Raw genomic sequence first — 18,146 nt, forward strand, 5'->3', positions numbered from 1 at the left:
TTGCCAATGCCTGGGTTGTTTTGTAATGAAGTGATTGATTTAATATGTGTGCAATCACATTCAATGTTAACTTGTATTCCTTTGTTATAAATCATGTATTCCCTAAGTAGAAATGACTTTTCACTACTTCAAGGTGTTAGTGTAAGCTCTCCTATAATTGCTTATCTAACGATAGAAGACTTAAGCTTTGGAATGAGGGTGCATTACCTAATTTTATTCTTTTAAAGTCGCCAAGCATATACCTCTTTTTAGAAATGATTGTGTTTTTCAAATTTCTCTTTAAAACACTTAGAATCTTTAAAAATAGAATTTACAGAGCATACAATTTCCCCATATATTGAAATTCCAAGAGATGATAACCAGAATTTGGACACTCATTCAAAAAACAATTTGAAGATAGCTGTTGAAACAATAGTGGAGTCTCCCTCTAGATCAGCGATTCTCAACCTGTGAATCACGACCCCTTTGGGGGTAAACGACCCTTTCACAGGGACCGCCTGATTCATAACAGTAGCAAAATTACAGATATGAGGTAGCAACAAAAATGTCATGGTTGTGGGGGGCACCACCACAACAGGAACTGTGTAAAGGGTCGCTGCATGAGGAAGGTTGAGAGCCACTGCTCTAGGTAAAAGCTGCCCTGCTGTCAGTGTGCAACCAGGCCAGGAAAGACCCCGCCTCAGCCCCAGGACCTAGGCAGCAGCTCTGCATCATTAGCATCACTTGGAAGTGCATTCCAAGCTACACCTGTGGCTCCTTTGAACAGGCCAGAGGAGCAGGGAGGGAACTTGGGAGTGGTGGTAAGAGACATCTCAGCAAAATCTTGCCAAGAAAAACCAAAACTACCGAGGGAAACAATTTCTCTCTGAGAACATGTTTTCCGATAACACTGAGAGTAATATGTTTTCTTTAATTAACATGACTATTCCAGGCGGCGCATTTGATATCAAGGAGGCAAGTTACCAAGGCCTGTTTATTTTAACCATTTAAATGCTCATGGTTTGTTTCATCACATGGAGCAAATTACCTTAAGAGCTGTACCATTTTTTTTTAAGTACATGAAATGCCCTGTTGGTCTGATGTGCACGGGGGAAGCAAGCATTTGATTGTGAAATGCCAAATATCTCTAAAACATCGTCACAGTGTGAGAAAGGAAATGTGTTCAGATGGGAAGAGGGGCCAGCAGCACCAGTTGCAGTGTCTCAGACCTTTCTGTGTATGACCTGCAAAGATCAGATGCCCTGTTAACGATTCCCAGCAATCTTCATGGGAGATAATACCTCCAGCCCACAGAGGTTTTTTAGCTGTAAGCTTTGTGAAAGACATGGATCTCCAAGTCTTTCTTCAACAGAGCTGCTGGCTGGGTGTTAACTGCCTGATGAGTGTGCCGCTGTGGCCTCTACAAGCGACTAAACTCAGGTAAGAATAAATAATCTTTAAAGTTCTTCAGCTTAAACTCCTAAGCTTGAAAGCAATCTCCTATATCTATTTAGAGTTATTTCTATAAACAAACGTTTCTTCAAAAGAATTAAGAAGAACCCTAAATTCCCAGGAAAAATAGATTTCAACATACAGGCAGAATATGTTCCCTAGAATGTTGTTAGGGTAAGGTGACCAGACATCCCGCTTTTGGCAGGACAGTCCCGATTTTTAACAATTTTTCCCCGCGTCCCGCAGCGCTTTAAAAGATGTCTCAATATTTGGAAAGAATGCACAACAAGCTAGGGTATATGGTTTTCGGCTGCCATGTGGCTATTTTGCCAGGATATGAGTTTTATCAATGGTGTCCCGCTTTACCAATGTTAAAATCTGGTCACCTTATGTCAGGGAGATGGTAATAGGCTGGAAATGTGGAGAGGAAATGGTCCAGAAGTCCACATTTTACAGAGCAGGACCTGAGGGAACATAGGCATTCTTACTCACCTGGGCTTTTTAACCAGTGGGTTGGATGACACTGCTCCCCAAACAGTGGAAACGGACAGGTCTATCCGATTTTGCTCTGGCCATGTTTCTTTTCTTAAATAAAAATTGTGTCTGAAAATGGTTTTCTATAGCTTTTTTATTGCTGTAGAGGGGCTTCAAACAACTTTGAGAAAGGAGACAGCTAAAGTTTATATGCTTTTGGAAACTGTTTAGAAACATCCTGATTCAACTCACTCTTCCATTGATCTATCCTGATCATTTAGGTACAGAGCAATTAACAAGTGATGTAAATTCGATGAATGGCAAGGTTGAGCCAGGATTGTTCTTTTCTGCTTCTGCTTATAAGATCAAAGAATATTGGGTTCAACTTCTACATCAAGAATAGCTTAGAAAATTTAAAGTTTCCTTCATTCTGAAAACTTAAGAAACTCAAACCAAACTCCCTTCCATCCAGGCAGAAGAGTCATCAGCAAGCTTCTAGAGAAAGGTCAAACTGCTTCTGTGGGTTTCCAAGGCTGTAACTCTTTACAGGAGTAGAAAGTCTGGTCTTGCTCTGAAAAGAGCCAATGAAACTTATTAAGCGTGACTAAGTTAACCCAAGCATTTTCAATCTGTTTATAAAAGATGAAATGAAAACAAAGTAAGTCTACTAGAATTGTTCGGATATTAGTCCTATGAGGTACTACATTTCCTTTGCTGAGAAATTCAAGAAAAAGCAGAAAAAAAGAAATCAAGAGAAAAAGAATACAAAATGAACAATTTAATTACATAGAACATACAGGAGATACAATTGAAATTGAAATTGTCATTTCATAGAGAGATGATAGATCTGGCAACTATCCTAAAAAAACCTTTTTTTTCATTTCTGTCCCAATAAAATCAGCAGCATCTTTTAAAATCTATCGCCAATCAAATATAATTTTAAAATTCACCAGGCAGAATCTAAATAGAGTTGCATTGCTTAAAATCAGTCACCTGCTAATCAATCTACCAAAATTATTGTATCTTCTATGTGCCAGATGTTGTGAGAGATGCTAAAAGAAATACAAAAAAATTTAAGAACTGCTAGTACCTTTTGTTCAACAAATGCGTTCAGGAAAGTTTTAATTCAATGAATTGTGAGTGCTAAAACAATGGTTCAGACAGTGGAATAATAGGCACAACGGACTGAGCTAATAAATGAAAGCAGTGCATAAGACAATCCAAAGAGAAACTAATTGAGAAGAAGAGAGATTTTCCAGTGAGAGACAAAGTTATAAAAATTGATTGGGAGAAAGTATAAGAAGTACTAGAATGCTTTTTTCCTAGTGAATGATGATACCTTATAAAGGGTATTTTAGCGTGAGAGTATTAGGTCTTGCTTTGGAGAGATTACTATGAAAATGGTGTCCACTCATAAGATCAGTGTGGGAAAAACAGAGATAAGGAAAGTCCACTTGCAAACTGTACAGAGGCCTGCGATTTGGGTCACAATTGAATGAAAGAGGCCAGGAGTAAAATGAAATGATAAGGTGAAAAATTCATGTGAGTGGGGGGGAGCGTAAGATCCCATATACTATTACATGAGGGAGTACGATGAGAAAATGGTGGGGAAAGAGTTTTAAAGGAATGTTAGGAACTTTCTCACAAATAGTTCGGAAAAGGATTTAGAACTTAAAAGAGAGAAAAAGTGAGGTAGAATCGGGGGGTGGGGGTGCAGAAAATGAATGTAGCACTAAAGATCATAAAACCATATATAAAACCAATTGTCAATGTATTAAATACAAGAATGAGAAGGGCATCCTAAAACAACATACATGTCCACACATACCCAACCCCCTCAAAAGTCCTGTTAATAAAATTGACATTAAAGAAAACAAGTCCTGTTAATAAAATTGACATTAAAGAAAACAAGTCTTATGCAAATAACTACAAAAGTTCTAAAATAAGTCTAAATTTCGAATAACATACATTATTTAAAAAAGACTCAGTATCAAGATTATATAGAAAACTTCTTCAAATTGATAAGAAACAGATGAAAGGTAAACTGAGTGGGTATTTCCGAAAAAGGGAGACATAAATAACAAATGAGCATTTGAAAGTATCACAAAACTTTGCCCACTTTACACTCATGCAAAGATTTTAAAAATTGGAAACCTAAAATTATTAGTGAGGCTATGTAACAATAGAAGCACACAGTGCTGATTGGAATGTCAATTGTTCAATCACTATGGCAACAATCTTTTGTTATTTCAACATATGGAACAAGTACATTATGGTGGTTACATAATATCATGCCAACTTGAATATATATAAAGTGTAGGGGTGGAGTTTAGCCTGTCAATCAGGTCACAGCCTGATGACCTCACTTGGAGGAGCAACTGAGACATATAGTGCTCTGGAAGCCACCCCCCTCTCTGCCTTTCCTCTTCCCGCATGTGGGCCACTCTGAGAGCTTCCAGAGCTCTGTGATGCGTCCACTGTCCGTGGACCATAGGACTCTACACCCTTCCTGCATTCTGCATCATTGCATGTGACTGTGCGAATCTGAAGAGGGACTTATAGACTAGTATCAGACTTATGGACTTGAATTGAACTGGCTGACATATGTATACCTTGATATAGAATTACTCCTTGATATAAAGCCCTTCCTTACATAGATACTGTTTGCCCGAAAATAAGACAGTGCCTTATGTTAATTTTTGCCCCCAAAGATGCACTAGGTCTTATTTTCAGGGGATGTATTATTTTTCCATGAAGAAGAATACGGTACACATTTATTGTTTATTGTTTTATTGATTTATTAAAAGACACCTTGTACTTCCCATCTGCTCCGGCTGTGGTGCGGCCAACAGTGAGCTGCATTGTGGTGTCCGCCGCTACAGTCCAGAGTCCAGAGTTACAGTAGCTTCGATGGGCCTTATTTTTGGGGGGTGCCTTATATTTCAGCGAGAGGCAAAACTGTAAGTAGGTCTTATTTTCAGGGGATGTCTTACTTTTGGGGAAACAGATCATGTATGTCCCTGGGTATGTTTTTCTAGTCAACCTAGCCTAACACATTGAGGTACTTAGTTTATTGTGCCAACTGATAAACACATGTGGGGTTAATTGAAGGATGGATAGATAAATGGCTCGGTAAGCCTCGCCTTTCTATTTCTCGGGTTTCTTGCTTTCTGATTGTTGGACCAGGGTGCAGCTGCCTTAGCCAGTTCCCTGCTTCAGCTGACAAGACTCACTTCCTGCAAGACATCGATGAGGAGAAGCCACATGGACCTACCCCAATGCAGCCCTGAGTGCTAGAGCCGTGTGGAGACCCCTGCCAGGGCTGAGATGCTTACACATTCACTGATTTGGCTTTCCTCCTGCAGTCAGCATCATTGCGTGTGTTTTGTGAGATGGAGGAGGACTTTGTGGATTTGTGTCAGACATAGGAGTTAATGTTGGACTAGTGGGCTTGGGCAGCACTGGGTTGGGATGTTTTCTTGATGTGCACTTACCCTTTATATAAAACTCTTATACATGAGTGTCTGTGGATTTGTTTCTCTAAAGTACCCAGACTAACACACAAGTCTGCTCCATGATCAAGCAGTTTCCCTCCTAATCCAATAAACATTTTTATAGAAAATATTATATTATCAAACTGACAACAACTTGCTCCAACCAGAAATTACGAATGCAAATAGTATTGAAGAAATCTCCCCTTTTCTGTTTTGTTTCAGCCATGGCAATAAGATTGAAAAATTTTGAATAAAATTAGAAGTTCCATTTTCTGCTCCCACAAATCAATGTCATTCATTATGTGACTGATCAGAAAGGGAAAGGCACTGGCCCAAAAACAGCCGTTTCTCTGACCTTTCATTTGTCAGTTGCTGTGTTCATGGTGGTCCTTCTGCACACAGTTCCTCCCCCTGCCCCATCCCCTCCCTGGCCTTTGCCTTCATTTTTCACAGCTATTTTTTAAAACTCAGTGAGATATACTCGGTCTTCAGTGAATAACTAATATGATTTACTAAATTAACTTTAGCCAAGCTTTTACTTGGAGACTCATAGAGGAAGTGAGCGAGTTTCGCCTTCTTCCTGAGTCTCAGGCACTCCATACAAGAAGGGAGAGATGTACATGGTCATACCGAGTATAGAGATGATTTGTTAGACAAGTTTATGGGGCTTCAGTGAGAGAGCTGTTTCTGTTGCAGGAGCTTTCTCTGGAGTAGGTGAAAAGGTTGAAATTCAATTTAAGGAATAATTTCTGGACAAGACAGTCCACTGAGTGTAAGTTAGTACAGTGAAAAAGAATCGCAGGATATCTTCCCCCCATCCCTCCGCCCTCCAAAAAAGAAGCCCGAAGAAGGAAGATCAAAACACAGATTCATTGATAACTTCTATACCTCACAACTAGGACCTTAACTAAATAACTCTGCTAGCTCTAAACTGGCTGGGAGGCAAATGGCAATGAGAAAGGCCAAAAGGACCTTTTGCGCCATCACAAAGGCAGCACCCTGACAAGCCAAAGAGGCTTGAGCCCTGCAAAAAGGAGCTCTCCGTGGGAACAAGGAGGTCTCTGCTGCCAATCAATAGGGTGCTCCTGGTGGCAGGGTGAGTGGATGCCATTTACAAATCAGGTGACATTAAACCCCCAGACCCATTTGTGAACAGCAACCCACTCTATTTTCTGGGGGATCCTGGGAAGAGCATAGTCTCTGCTGGCACAAGGAAACTGACTGGGCTGACGTGGCACTGGGTGTATCCGACTTGAAACCATTGTACCTTAAGACAAATACGTATTAGAAACTACCCAGGTGTGGGAGATTAAGGGTTCAACTGTCAGATGGAAGAGAAGAGCATCAGATGGGTACCATTCATCCTTTGTAATAAGGGGCACTTCCCCAGCCATCCCAGCAGAAAGAATGGACAAAATTTAGCAATTCTATTGAGAAAGAGAGAATCCTTGAATAGGCTCTTTCTTTCTTTCCTTCCTTCTTTCCTTTCCCTTTCCCCTTCCTTCCTTCCTTCCTTCCTTCCTTCCTTCTTTCTTTCTTTCGTTCTTTCTAATGCGGATTTATCTCCCAAAACCTGGGTAGCTTTCTTAAGAAATCAATCTTTACCTAGCAATAAAGGAATGAAACCACGAACTAGGTCCTGTCCTTCAAAGGTCATCATCTAAAAGAATGGTTGTTACCACTTCAAGAGTCTACTTGGAACAGATGAGGCTTGAATGAATGGTGCATGAGTGTCCAGAAAATGCTGAGTGGTAGTTCAACTTTGATATGCTGAACTCAGCCTTAAAAGAATGCCTTTTAAACACCATTGTTGTCATTTTCTGAGAAATCCACAACCCCTCCACCCCCATAACAAACAAATGAACACAAAAACTCAGGGTAGAACTGCCCATGTGAGTGTTCAAGACTGTAACGTTCATAATTATAGAAGCCACAACTTTCTCCTGAGGGGTAGCTGGTAGTTTCAAACTGACGACCTTGAGGAGTGCAGCTCCTGGTAGCCATGGCACCACCAGGGCTCCTATGGCTACCCTCAGGTGGAGGATAACCCTGCCCCGGGGGTTTCCATGACTCTAAATGGTTATGGGAGTAAACAGCCTTGTCTGCTCCCACCAAGCACTTAGCTCTACCTAGCACCAAGCCTTATCTTTCTTTCTCCACCCCTGACAACTGAATAAAGACATCAAAGAAGATTCGATTTATTTAAATCGGTGGTTCTCAACCTTCCTAATGCCGTGACCCTTTCATACAGTTCATGTTGTGATGACCCTCCCAACCATAAAATTATTTTTGTTACTACTTCATAACTGTAATTTTGCTACTGTTATGAATCGGGCAACCCCTGTGAAAGGGTCATTTGACCCCCACTCCCAAAGGGGTTGCGACCCATCGGTTGAGAACTGCTGATTTAAATGATAGTGGTAGCAAAGAATATTGAAAGTACCATGAACTGACAAAAGAACAAATATCCAGCTTAGAAGAAGTACAGCTAGACTGCCCCATCAAAGCAAGGAGGGAGAGATGGTCTCACATACTTTGGATATGTTATCAAGAAAGACCAATTTGGAAAAGGATATCATACTGGTAAAGTAAAGGGGCAGCAAGACTTTTCGCATGATGGTTTGACACAGTTGCTGCATCGGTGGGCTCAAATATAAGAACAATTGTGAGGATGGCCTAAGACCAGACAGTGTTCATTCTGTTACACATAGGGTTTCTATGAGTCAGTACTGACTCAAACAGTAACAGCAACAAACTTCAGCCGGGATTATGGGTTATAGTACAAACGTTTTAACTGACAGAGGGGTGCTGAGCAACTTTTATTCTGAAAGGGGCGGTAGGCCAAACAAGTTTTTGGAACGATGCTATCAAACAATAACACTAGAAAGATGATCACACTGAGGCCCTAACGTCATCGATAAGTACTCAGACTTTAGAGTGTCCAGGCATGCGTGCTGCCATCCCAAAGCTCAGGCCACTCTGCAGTAAAAGGTCAAAGTGGTCTGTTTCTATAGATTTACAAGTCTTGTAAAGCCTATACAGCAGTTCTATATTGTTCCATAAAGTTGCAATGAGTCAGAACTGACTGGACAGCGATGGGTTTGGTTTGGGTTAATTTTTACTTTATCAAAATGGGGCATAATGAGTACTGTGATTAGGCAGTAAACAATGAAAATGTTTACAGAAGGATAGAAATTCAAAGCATGCATGGCATAAAGACTAAGAAACTTTCCAATAATTTTCTGAAAGTTTTCAAACTGTGTCCTTGGATTGCAAAGCTCAATGTAGACACGGTGTGTCTTAACACACTCCATCCAATATAGACCCTTGCACTAACTTTTTCTTTTTCGCCATCATTAATACTCTCCCAGTGGTTTTGCATAGCTAATTACTTCTCATCATTCAATTTTTACTTCAAGGTGACCTCCTCAAAGAGGTGTCCTGGATCACTGGTTTCCAAGTCTCTCTCTTCGATATTATTTTAGTAGCACTTAGTACTACTTTCTGATATTTTCCCCATTTGTTTATGTCTGTTTGTTGTAATTTCCTGCCATCCCTGGAGTGGAATTGCTGAGAGAATGGGAACCAACTGTCTCATTCAGCATTGTGCATGTCCCCGATGCCCAGGACGGTGCCTAGCAAGGATTAGGTTTGCTGGATAAATACTTGTAGAATAAGTAAATAAATGAGTCATTCTTGGCAGAACTTCAGAAAGAAAGTCAGTGCTGTTCTTGTCTTCAGGACTATTCTAGACCCCATTTCTACTCTAGCCTATTCCACTTCCTTTGAATGAAGAAGCGTGACCACTGACTACGTTGCAGCTTTCAACTTCAAACCAAACTGCACCCAAAGACTACTCCAACTCCAAGTGAACCCCACAGGGCAGAGGGGAGCTCCTCTGTAAGGTTTCCAAGTTAGTCATCTTTACATAGCAGACTGCCTCGAAGTAGCTGCTGGGGTCCAACAGTGGAGCTTGTGTGGAGCAGCCAAGTCCTGGACCAGTGTAATTAGCATTCGTTATCTTTGTAGAACCTCATCAAATATAAGTACAAGTACACTAGCTATTATCTCCTGTTAGAGAGGGTGGAACTCTAAAGCAGGCATCCTCAAACTACGGCCCCCGGGCCACATGCGACCCCGCCGAGGACATTTATCCGGCCTGCCAGGTGATTTTGCCCCATTTGCTTTTTTACTTCAAAATAAGATATGTGCAGTCTGCATAGGAATTTGTTCATAGTTTTTTAAAAAAACTATAGTCTGGCCCTCCAACGGGTCTGAGGGGCAGTGAACTGGCCCCATGTTTAAAAAGTTTGAGGATCCCTGCTCTTAAGTCTCACAATTGAGTCACCAACTGAGCAAACAGACCTTCACCAAATGAACCTGCTATTGAACACAGGTCATAGGACATTTTGTTTACAAATTTTTATGTATTTTATGCTATAAACACACACACACAACCTACTATTTGCAATTCTCATGCAACATCTCACTAAACCTAATACACATACTCAAAAATGTTGTGTTGTTACTCTGCTTATGATTGTTACTGTTTTTAAAAAATTAAGTGAGGGAGAGGGAAGCAAACAAATAGAAATCCATCTAGTACCGATGGGGCTACACTAGTGTCACCTTTGTGAGCCTTCCATTCACGACCAAATGCCAAGTGTGTTTTAATAAATATGAACGCAAAAGAACCTCAGTACCCATTTCCAGATATTACATTTGTGCTGTTGTTGCCAAATACCAAGATGTAAAGATGTTTAGCTTTGAACCAAACTCTGATCTTCAGATGCTAACACTTTCCCATTCTTTATTACATTAGTGAATAATTACTTGGTATAAATTTATAATTATAGATCTTACTTTTAAGCATAAAATGAGAATTGATTTACTGCTTCCAGAAAGCTGAGAAGAATGATTTTTAAAAGATCATTCAAAGAATATTAAGAATCTGATTTGCACCAGGGATTTCCATTTGTGCTTGCAATGGTTATTTATATGACTACATGCAGAAATAACATGTAGCAGCTACTTTTCTAGTGACAGTGTTTCAGAATAGCATTTAAAAATTGAAAAAGCTAAAATGAACTGTAAGTTGTCCATTGGATTAGTGGATGCTTAAATTTTCAGACTTCAAAATTTGTTTAAACTCTTAACTCACTCTACCAAAGACGGCACTGGAATCCATATATTATTGCCAAAGTTTAATGCCTTAAATGGCTAGAGATTACAACTATGTCAGGCATTCCTTCGTACTATCTTCTCTCAACTGAAAAACGTATACTAATTTAGATAACTTATCTTTCCATTGTGTTCTAGATTTTGAAACGAAAGTCACCACAGCATGAAATGCTGGTTAAAAATATAATGTCACATGGTTTTGTTTCCCCTTGAAAAGCTGAAGTTTGCTTCATATCCCACAGGCAGTCTCAAATTAAACAAGATCAGTCTTTGAAATGAAAATAAGTAAAGGGTTCACTCAGAAATTGAACTTGTACAGCAACGCAAATGTCCTAAAAAACTAGCCAAATTCTAATCACTTAACCAAATCAGTGGACAAAATAACTGAGGGAATAATCCATGTAAAATTGTTTACATCTTAATTTTTATCATATCACAGTCATCGTTGAGTTGACTCTAATTTGTGGTCACCCTACGGACATCAAAGTAGCACTGTTTTACACAGATTTCCAACGGCTGATTTCTAGAAGCAGAGTTGAAAAGCGGTGATGAGACAGGGTACTCCACATCAGAAACATGACTCAGCTGATTCCAAGTCAATCTTGCTTTGTTGTGTTTGGCTAGAAACTGTGGTTTAGTAGGATTCAATCGATTTCCTGATATATGTAGAGGAGCCTATCAAATGTACGCTAAATAATTCACAAAGAGGTACAGAAAACTAAGGAATAATAAGGGTGTTCGTTCAGATTCAACAAGGCTAGGCTAAGGACACATGAGTCATTAAACAAAAGACCAGCTTCTCTTCCACTATTTCTATTGGAGGACAAACTCCTGAACAAAAGCAAAATTAAAAAAAAAAAGTCATACGCTGAACAATGTGTACCTGTCTCTCTTTACCTCTCATTTTGCTCAATTAAGTATTGAAGAGAAAATTAATGTTATGGAAGCAATTTTCTCAAGAAAAGTGAAGGTGTATTTTGACCGCTTCTGACATTCTAACTAAAAACAGATTTACCATTATAATAAGACTTTTGTCTAATATGTATGAGAGTTATTTTGGTAAAAATAGGACTCGTCTGTTCATTTGAAGACATTTCTTTACACAACTATGAGTCTTCATCAGTGAATCAGAATAAGCAGTTCAAAAACAAACAATTTGAAATTGATACAAATCGCTGTGAGGAACAGGGAAAGGCTTCTATGGCCGGAGAAAGCCATGATGAGAATGATACAGGAGTTTCCCCAAACTCACTTAGAGTATTTTAAGTGCACCAAATAGGGAGTCATGAAACTATAAAGATGTGACCAAAAAGTTGCATTTTGAATATTATATCCACAAAAGGAATTTGGCCAGTGTAAAAATGAGTCAAAAATGCCATATTATGCAGCCATTCTTGGTATAAATAAATAAAAATCTAGTGGTACTAGTTTCAGAAGTCAATGATATGGTAGGGGAAAAAATTAAAGCCAGACCAAATTACTAAAAGAGAAAAAAAGATGAATCATTCTAACCATAATGTCTGAAAGTAATAAATACTTATTCCATGTTAGAAGGTAAGAAACATTTACTTAGCATAGGCTATTTTGATTAAATACAAAAACTAATTAAGCACGGCATACATGTAAGTGTACAGCCCAGTTTGGGGCACATAACATTCAACAGAAGGTTTTCACTCCATTTTATTATGGCCCTTCACTCATCAATTAACATTTTTTTCTGTTTCTACTAAAATTTGTCTTCTTTCCACAACTAGACAGAAATACATTCAAATTTATTGAGATACATACTATTCAGATACAGATGTATATACTTTTAATTCTACCCTAGGTCCCACAGATGCAGTCCACAAACTGTGTATACATGCCCACGGTTAGGACTGCTGTATGTCCCCACAAAAAAAGGGACGTGCTATATTAGCATGCTTTGAGCTGTATACACAAGTACTCATCTGAAACTTGGTTAAAGAATAGTTATTTTAATTATTGTTATAAATACTATTACTACATTATTATTTTCCTTAAGAGTAGGAGCATACTCTTTCCATCCTGTCTTCTGTTATCCTTTGTTTATCAATTGTCTCCACCCTCAAAGTTAAAAAATTATCGCAGCAGCTCTAACCACCATGTTTTGCCCCCATCATGTGCTGCTCCAAACATCAATAATTTGCCTCCTTTTCCCAAGAGTCTCTCAGACTTCCCTTATAAATCTTTGGTCAGAAGTATATCCACATGGCCAACCCTACCTGCAATGAAAGTTGGGAAAGGGAGAATAAAATCCTATCAATGTGGAACAGAATAAAACAACAACTTTTGAGCCTACAATATGGTTATCTGAGAAAATAAACCAAATCACTCGTACTTTTTAAAGAAGTTTTATCTATAAGGTATGTAGTGAAAACCCTTGACAACGTCCACCCCCCATGCTTCCTAAAGTCGGGCTCTCCTGGAGGGCTGCTAGCTGGAGGACTAACAGAAACGAGGCGCATCCCAAGAGCTGTAGCACAGTGCTATCCCTTCATCTTCACTCTGTGAGGCTGGCTCATGAGCTACCTCTGAGCTTACATGCCCTGCCTCCCATCCGCAGACAGGGATTTTAGAGGGTTCTTATTTAAGTAAACAGTCATGAAGTTTAAGTCCCAATTTGCATAGATCCAAAGCCAGCATGAGCTCTGGATTTTAACAAACTTATCTATTGCCAAAATACCAGTAAACCACATGTTAACATAAAACCCTTTAAAAGGAGACAAAATTAGAAAATGTGATGCCCTTCCAGATCTTTCATTTTTTAAACCAATGAAAATTTTCAGAAGAAAATAAATTGTGAAAGTTTAATGTTTGTTGAGTGAAGGAAAGGCACACTCTGTTATATTATCACTTTCCAATTTCTAGCCAAACCCCTATAGTTTTCAACACATATCATTTTTGTGATTAATGAAGTACACCCAGTTAATGGAAGACAGCATATTAGGTTTTCACTAATAGTTTCACAAGTTATAACTGCCTGCCTCATTTGGTAACAACCTTGCTGCTCAGTAAGAAAGTAATGGATTTCATCCCAGAGCAGAGATTAGTTTTATGCACACAAGACAGGTCAAACTTTCAGAGAGTAGAAAATTACAGTTTTACAGGTGTCCTGATGATCTACAGTTGAAATATAACACTGAGATAATGCCATTATAGAATTTTTTTACCTTATAAAAAAACATCAATTTAAATAATCTACAGTACAGTTTTGAAGCCAATAAAAATGCGTAAGAGAATTAGCATCTTGTAACCATGGCAAATAAACAAATGCACAATGGTAACACATATACTAAGTAAAAAAGACAGTTATTGTTCTGCATACAGAGTGAGAAATACAGATCAGTTCCTTATACATTAGTGGATTAACCAGGAACCCTCACGGAGTAATTATGGTAGCGAGTTGAGTTGCTAACTGCAAGGTCAGTAGTCTGAAAACACAGCCATTCCATGAGAGAAAGACAGGAATTTCTACTCCTTTGGTGATGTAATGGGTTATGCATTGGGCTGTGATCCTCAAGGGCAGCAGCTCCTAAGGAGAAAGACAGGGCTTTCTCCTACCTTTCAAGAGTTACAGTCTCGGAAACTCATAGGGGCGGTTCTACCCTGCCCTATAGGGCCTCTATGAGGCAGCCTCAAGTCAATGGTAGTGGTGAAAGAGTAAGTCTTGGAAACTCAGTCCATCCCCCTAACATATCTAAACAGAAAACAGCATGCCTACAGCTTAGAAAGGGACAGGTCATAGGATCCAAAAAGCACCCATAACACTCACCTTTACACATTATTCTTTTTTACTAGAGTGCTTCTCACAAGTATTACTCAATATCATATATCACAAACTACAATATGATCAGTTCAGGTTGTAGCGGTTCTATGCAACAGCATTTGCATCTTGACATAATTTTTCCCAGCCCTACTAATAATGAATTTGTCTGGACAAGTCTAATAAGAAAATTTACTCCGAATTAGATGTGCAACAGGAACCACATCTAAATACTGTGGTCATGGCTGTCATAGAGAATTACTTCTCTCTCTCTCTCTCCCTCTCTTTTCTTTTGAGAATTCTTTCATTTTCTTTATGAAAAGTTTCTGGAATTTCAATCAATTACTTGATCAGGTAACTGATTACAGGAAACTATGAAGAATCTATTTATTCCTATATAAAGCAAGTTTAACACCTCCCTTTGTATAAATACAGATAGTGGGTTTGTCTGGGTACTTCAGAGAAGCAAATCCACAGAAACTCATGTATAAGAGAGAGTTTTATATAAAGGTTAAGTTCACATCAAAAAAACATCCCAACCTAGTGCTGCCCAAGCCCACTAGTTGAACAAACCCATATGCCCGGCACCAATCCACAAAGTCCTCCTCCATCTCACAAAACAGACACAATGACGCCTACTGCAGGAGGAAAGCTGAGTCAGTGAATGTGTAAGCATCTCAGCAGGGGTCTCCACACAGGTGCTCCAGCACCCAGGGCTGAATCAGGGTAGGTCCATGTGGCTTCTCCTCAGGGATGTCTCACAGGAAGTGAGCTCACAGGAAGTGAGCTGCACCCTGGTCTGACCATCAGAAAGCAAGACTCCTGTGAACTAGAAAAGTGAGGCTCACAGAGCCATTTATCCCTCAGCCCTTCAATTAACCCCACATGTGTTTATCGGCCAGGTTGGCACAATCAACGAACTACCTCAGATGGTCCTATTTTTTCACAAGAATAAAAATCAAGGGCCCATATTGTCACAATACTAATTGGAAAGCTGGCTTAGACTATCTGGAACTTACAACAATTGAGTTTCTCTTCAGAAAGTACCACCATCTAAGTAAGCTATCAAAAAATTTTTCCTTGTTAGGAATAAAATCTAGCACTTGCCAAAACCTTGACAGATGAAAGCTATAAAAAATGTATGACACATTTGATATTTTATGGTTTAAGGGACACGAAAACCCTGTTCATCTCAGTTTTCCATAAGTCTATTTCCTGTTTTAAATTATATCATAAAACACAATAAAACCTAATACTTGATTTCACTGAGATGATACTTTAACACTTGTTTCCTCATTTTTACATTAGAGGTAAAACACTGAATTCAGCAATGTATTCATAATAGAAACAGAAAACAGATAGTACGGGGGGTAATCCTTGCTTACTAGGAAGTAGTGCTAGCCTAATAAACTCTTGGTAACTTTCTAAAGAAGTTGGGAGAGGATCAACCTCAGGCTGGGTTACAAAGCTGAAGAGGAAACTAGAAATGATATTTCTACAAATACAGTAAGTTCAAAGGGCTGACTATCACAGTACTACAGGATTATGACAAGAATTATCCAAAAGTATTCTTTGGAAGCAACCTGAGTGAAATGTAAGAGATTCAGAAATTGAAATTTTATTTATGGGGATGGGTGTGCCATATGCCTGTGTGTACACACACACATAACAAGCAGCTTCAAAAATTTCATGGGAAAATTCCATTATCTTTCAACTCGATTTTTCCATAATCTTTTAAAGGCAGCATCTTCCACACATCTTTATGGATTAAATTTTCTAGAATTACTTAGATAACAATGATTACATGCATTTACTGCCAATAAAGAATAATAAATAAAACACAGACCAAATAAAGCTATTTATTGGGGATATTAGCATCCCTATAGAGATGTCTGGTATGTGTCTGCTTCTGAACCATGAGCCTGGCAGTTCACATCCATCTGCCACTCCAATGAAGACATGACTATCTGCTCAGAAATAACAGAAATAGCTCCCTAGTGGGGGGTTTAGTTTGGCTTGGGGAATTAGGGCTGTTGCCTTTTTATAATGTACACCAATTACTATGGAGATTTGAGCAGGTACAGAGGACCAATGTCTCCCTTGTTCGATAATAACAAAGCTGGGGAAAAATCAGTGTACAGTGCACTCTGCTCCTGTCCCTAAAGTATGTCCTCATACATGCCTCCACAAGGGTCCAAAGCCTGACTTCTCTCTACTGACAGTCTGTTAGGGTGAGAAAAAAGAGCTTTTCCCTTTCTAAATAACCCATTCTATTTAAATATAGCCTATTTTATTATCCCATGAGGACAGCACTATATTCCGAAGCACCCCCGAATAATACAATGTTGTGTTTAAAACAAACTTTCGCAGGGAAAAAATGGTTGGGGAATAGAAGGCTCCAAATAGCAAACAATTTACTACTTTTCTTGCAGAGCCTTCGATAAAGATGTTTTATAGCCTAAAGTGTACAGCTATCAAATCTAAACTTCTGTGAGCATATCTCCACCGCTGTCATTAGCTCTCACAATTCTAATCACTACCAGGGAGAGCCTAGACAAAGGAAAAGGCTCCCCCAAAGAGGTTCCAATGACTACTTTCTGCTAGGAGAGTGTGTCCATGAAAAGAAAAGGGGGGGTGATATATAGATATAGATATAGATGATATAGATATAGATATCGCCATCCTGCAGTGCTTTGTTTTTCTTCCATCTAATCTAAGTCATCAAAATCATATTCTCTATGTAAAAAGAAGGGGTCGTTACCCACAAAGAGAGAGAAAGAAAGATGAAGAGTAGTGGTGTCGAGAAGAAAGGAAGAAGAGAAGGAAAAGGAGAGAGTTCCATTTTTTCAGTTTCCTGATCTTTTAGACCCAGGATCTCAGGATTTAACAGACAAGCACATAATAGGGTTTGCGCCTTTTAAAAAAAGTTTCACTACCTAAATATTTGAATGACTTATTTTAAACTGTCTCGCATGATCCATTCCACAGGGGTGCTGATAATTCATCCCACTACCACCTAACATGATCATGAAGGGCACAAGCTGTAGATTACAAAACCAATCATTCTGCTGGAATATGGACCAATCACAATGCAAGAATAAGGGCCAATGGGTAAGGAGGATGGGGATTGCGATCCGCCAATGGGGTTCCCACCTCCTGCCCCTATAAAATCCAATGATGTAACCTTAGATGGAGTCCTCTTCCTCAAATAGTGAGGCAACTTGCATTGTGAGTGCAGCATAATTTACTTATTTAATCTCTGTTCCACTTATTGTCTTGTCTTCATGTCTTATATGTGTGACTTCCTCTTGTGGCGGCAAACCAGTCGGGATTAACTTGCGAGCTTTTCTCCCAGGAAGAATAGCCCAGAATTTCTTGGCTTTGGGCACATAGCAATATTGATCTAGCTGTTTGGTAAACACACACCACATGTCAAGACACTTTTCTAAACAGCTTTCATGTGTTAATTCATTTAATGCATTAACCCCAAAATACGGTACACTATGGGGATAAAAAGCAAGGAAACAGCAGAGATTAGGGGATCCACCCAAGAGTATACAGCAGAGGCAAGATATTTTGAAGCTGATGATGGCAGAATCCACACTCTCTTGTGCTGACAAGACCAGATTCATGATTTAGAGAACTATGTTTGCCTTTATTTCCCCATCTCATGAATATCATGTTGTCCTTTTTCAAATTAGATGCTAACCTATAAGGCATTAAAAGCTGCTGTGGCTTCCTTATGAACGAGCATCCCCAGCATAAAGGACTGAATTACCACA

The 18,146-nt window shown here is 39.1% G+C and overlaps 1 protein-coding gene across 11 annotated transcripts in view; it reads right to left on the reverse strand.

Moving 5' to 3' along the window:
• Nucleotides 1–18,146, reverse strand: part of PTPRK (protein tyrosine phosphatase receptor type K) — a 640,850-nt gene that overhangs the window by 368,483 nt on the left and 254,221 nt on the right. The gene's annotated exons all lie outside the window — the stretch shown is intronic.

The sequence above is a fragment of the Echinops telfairi genome, unplaced genomic scaffold, assembly GCF_000313985.2.
Source record: "Echinops telfairi isolate 266 unplaced genomic scaffold, ASM31398v2 ScPeMD7_3533;HRSCAF=4204_0, whole genome shotgun sequence".
Classification (NCBI taxonomy): Eukaryota; Metazoa; Chordata; class Mammalia; order Afrosoricida; family Tenrecidae; genus Echinops; species Echinops telfairi.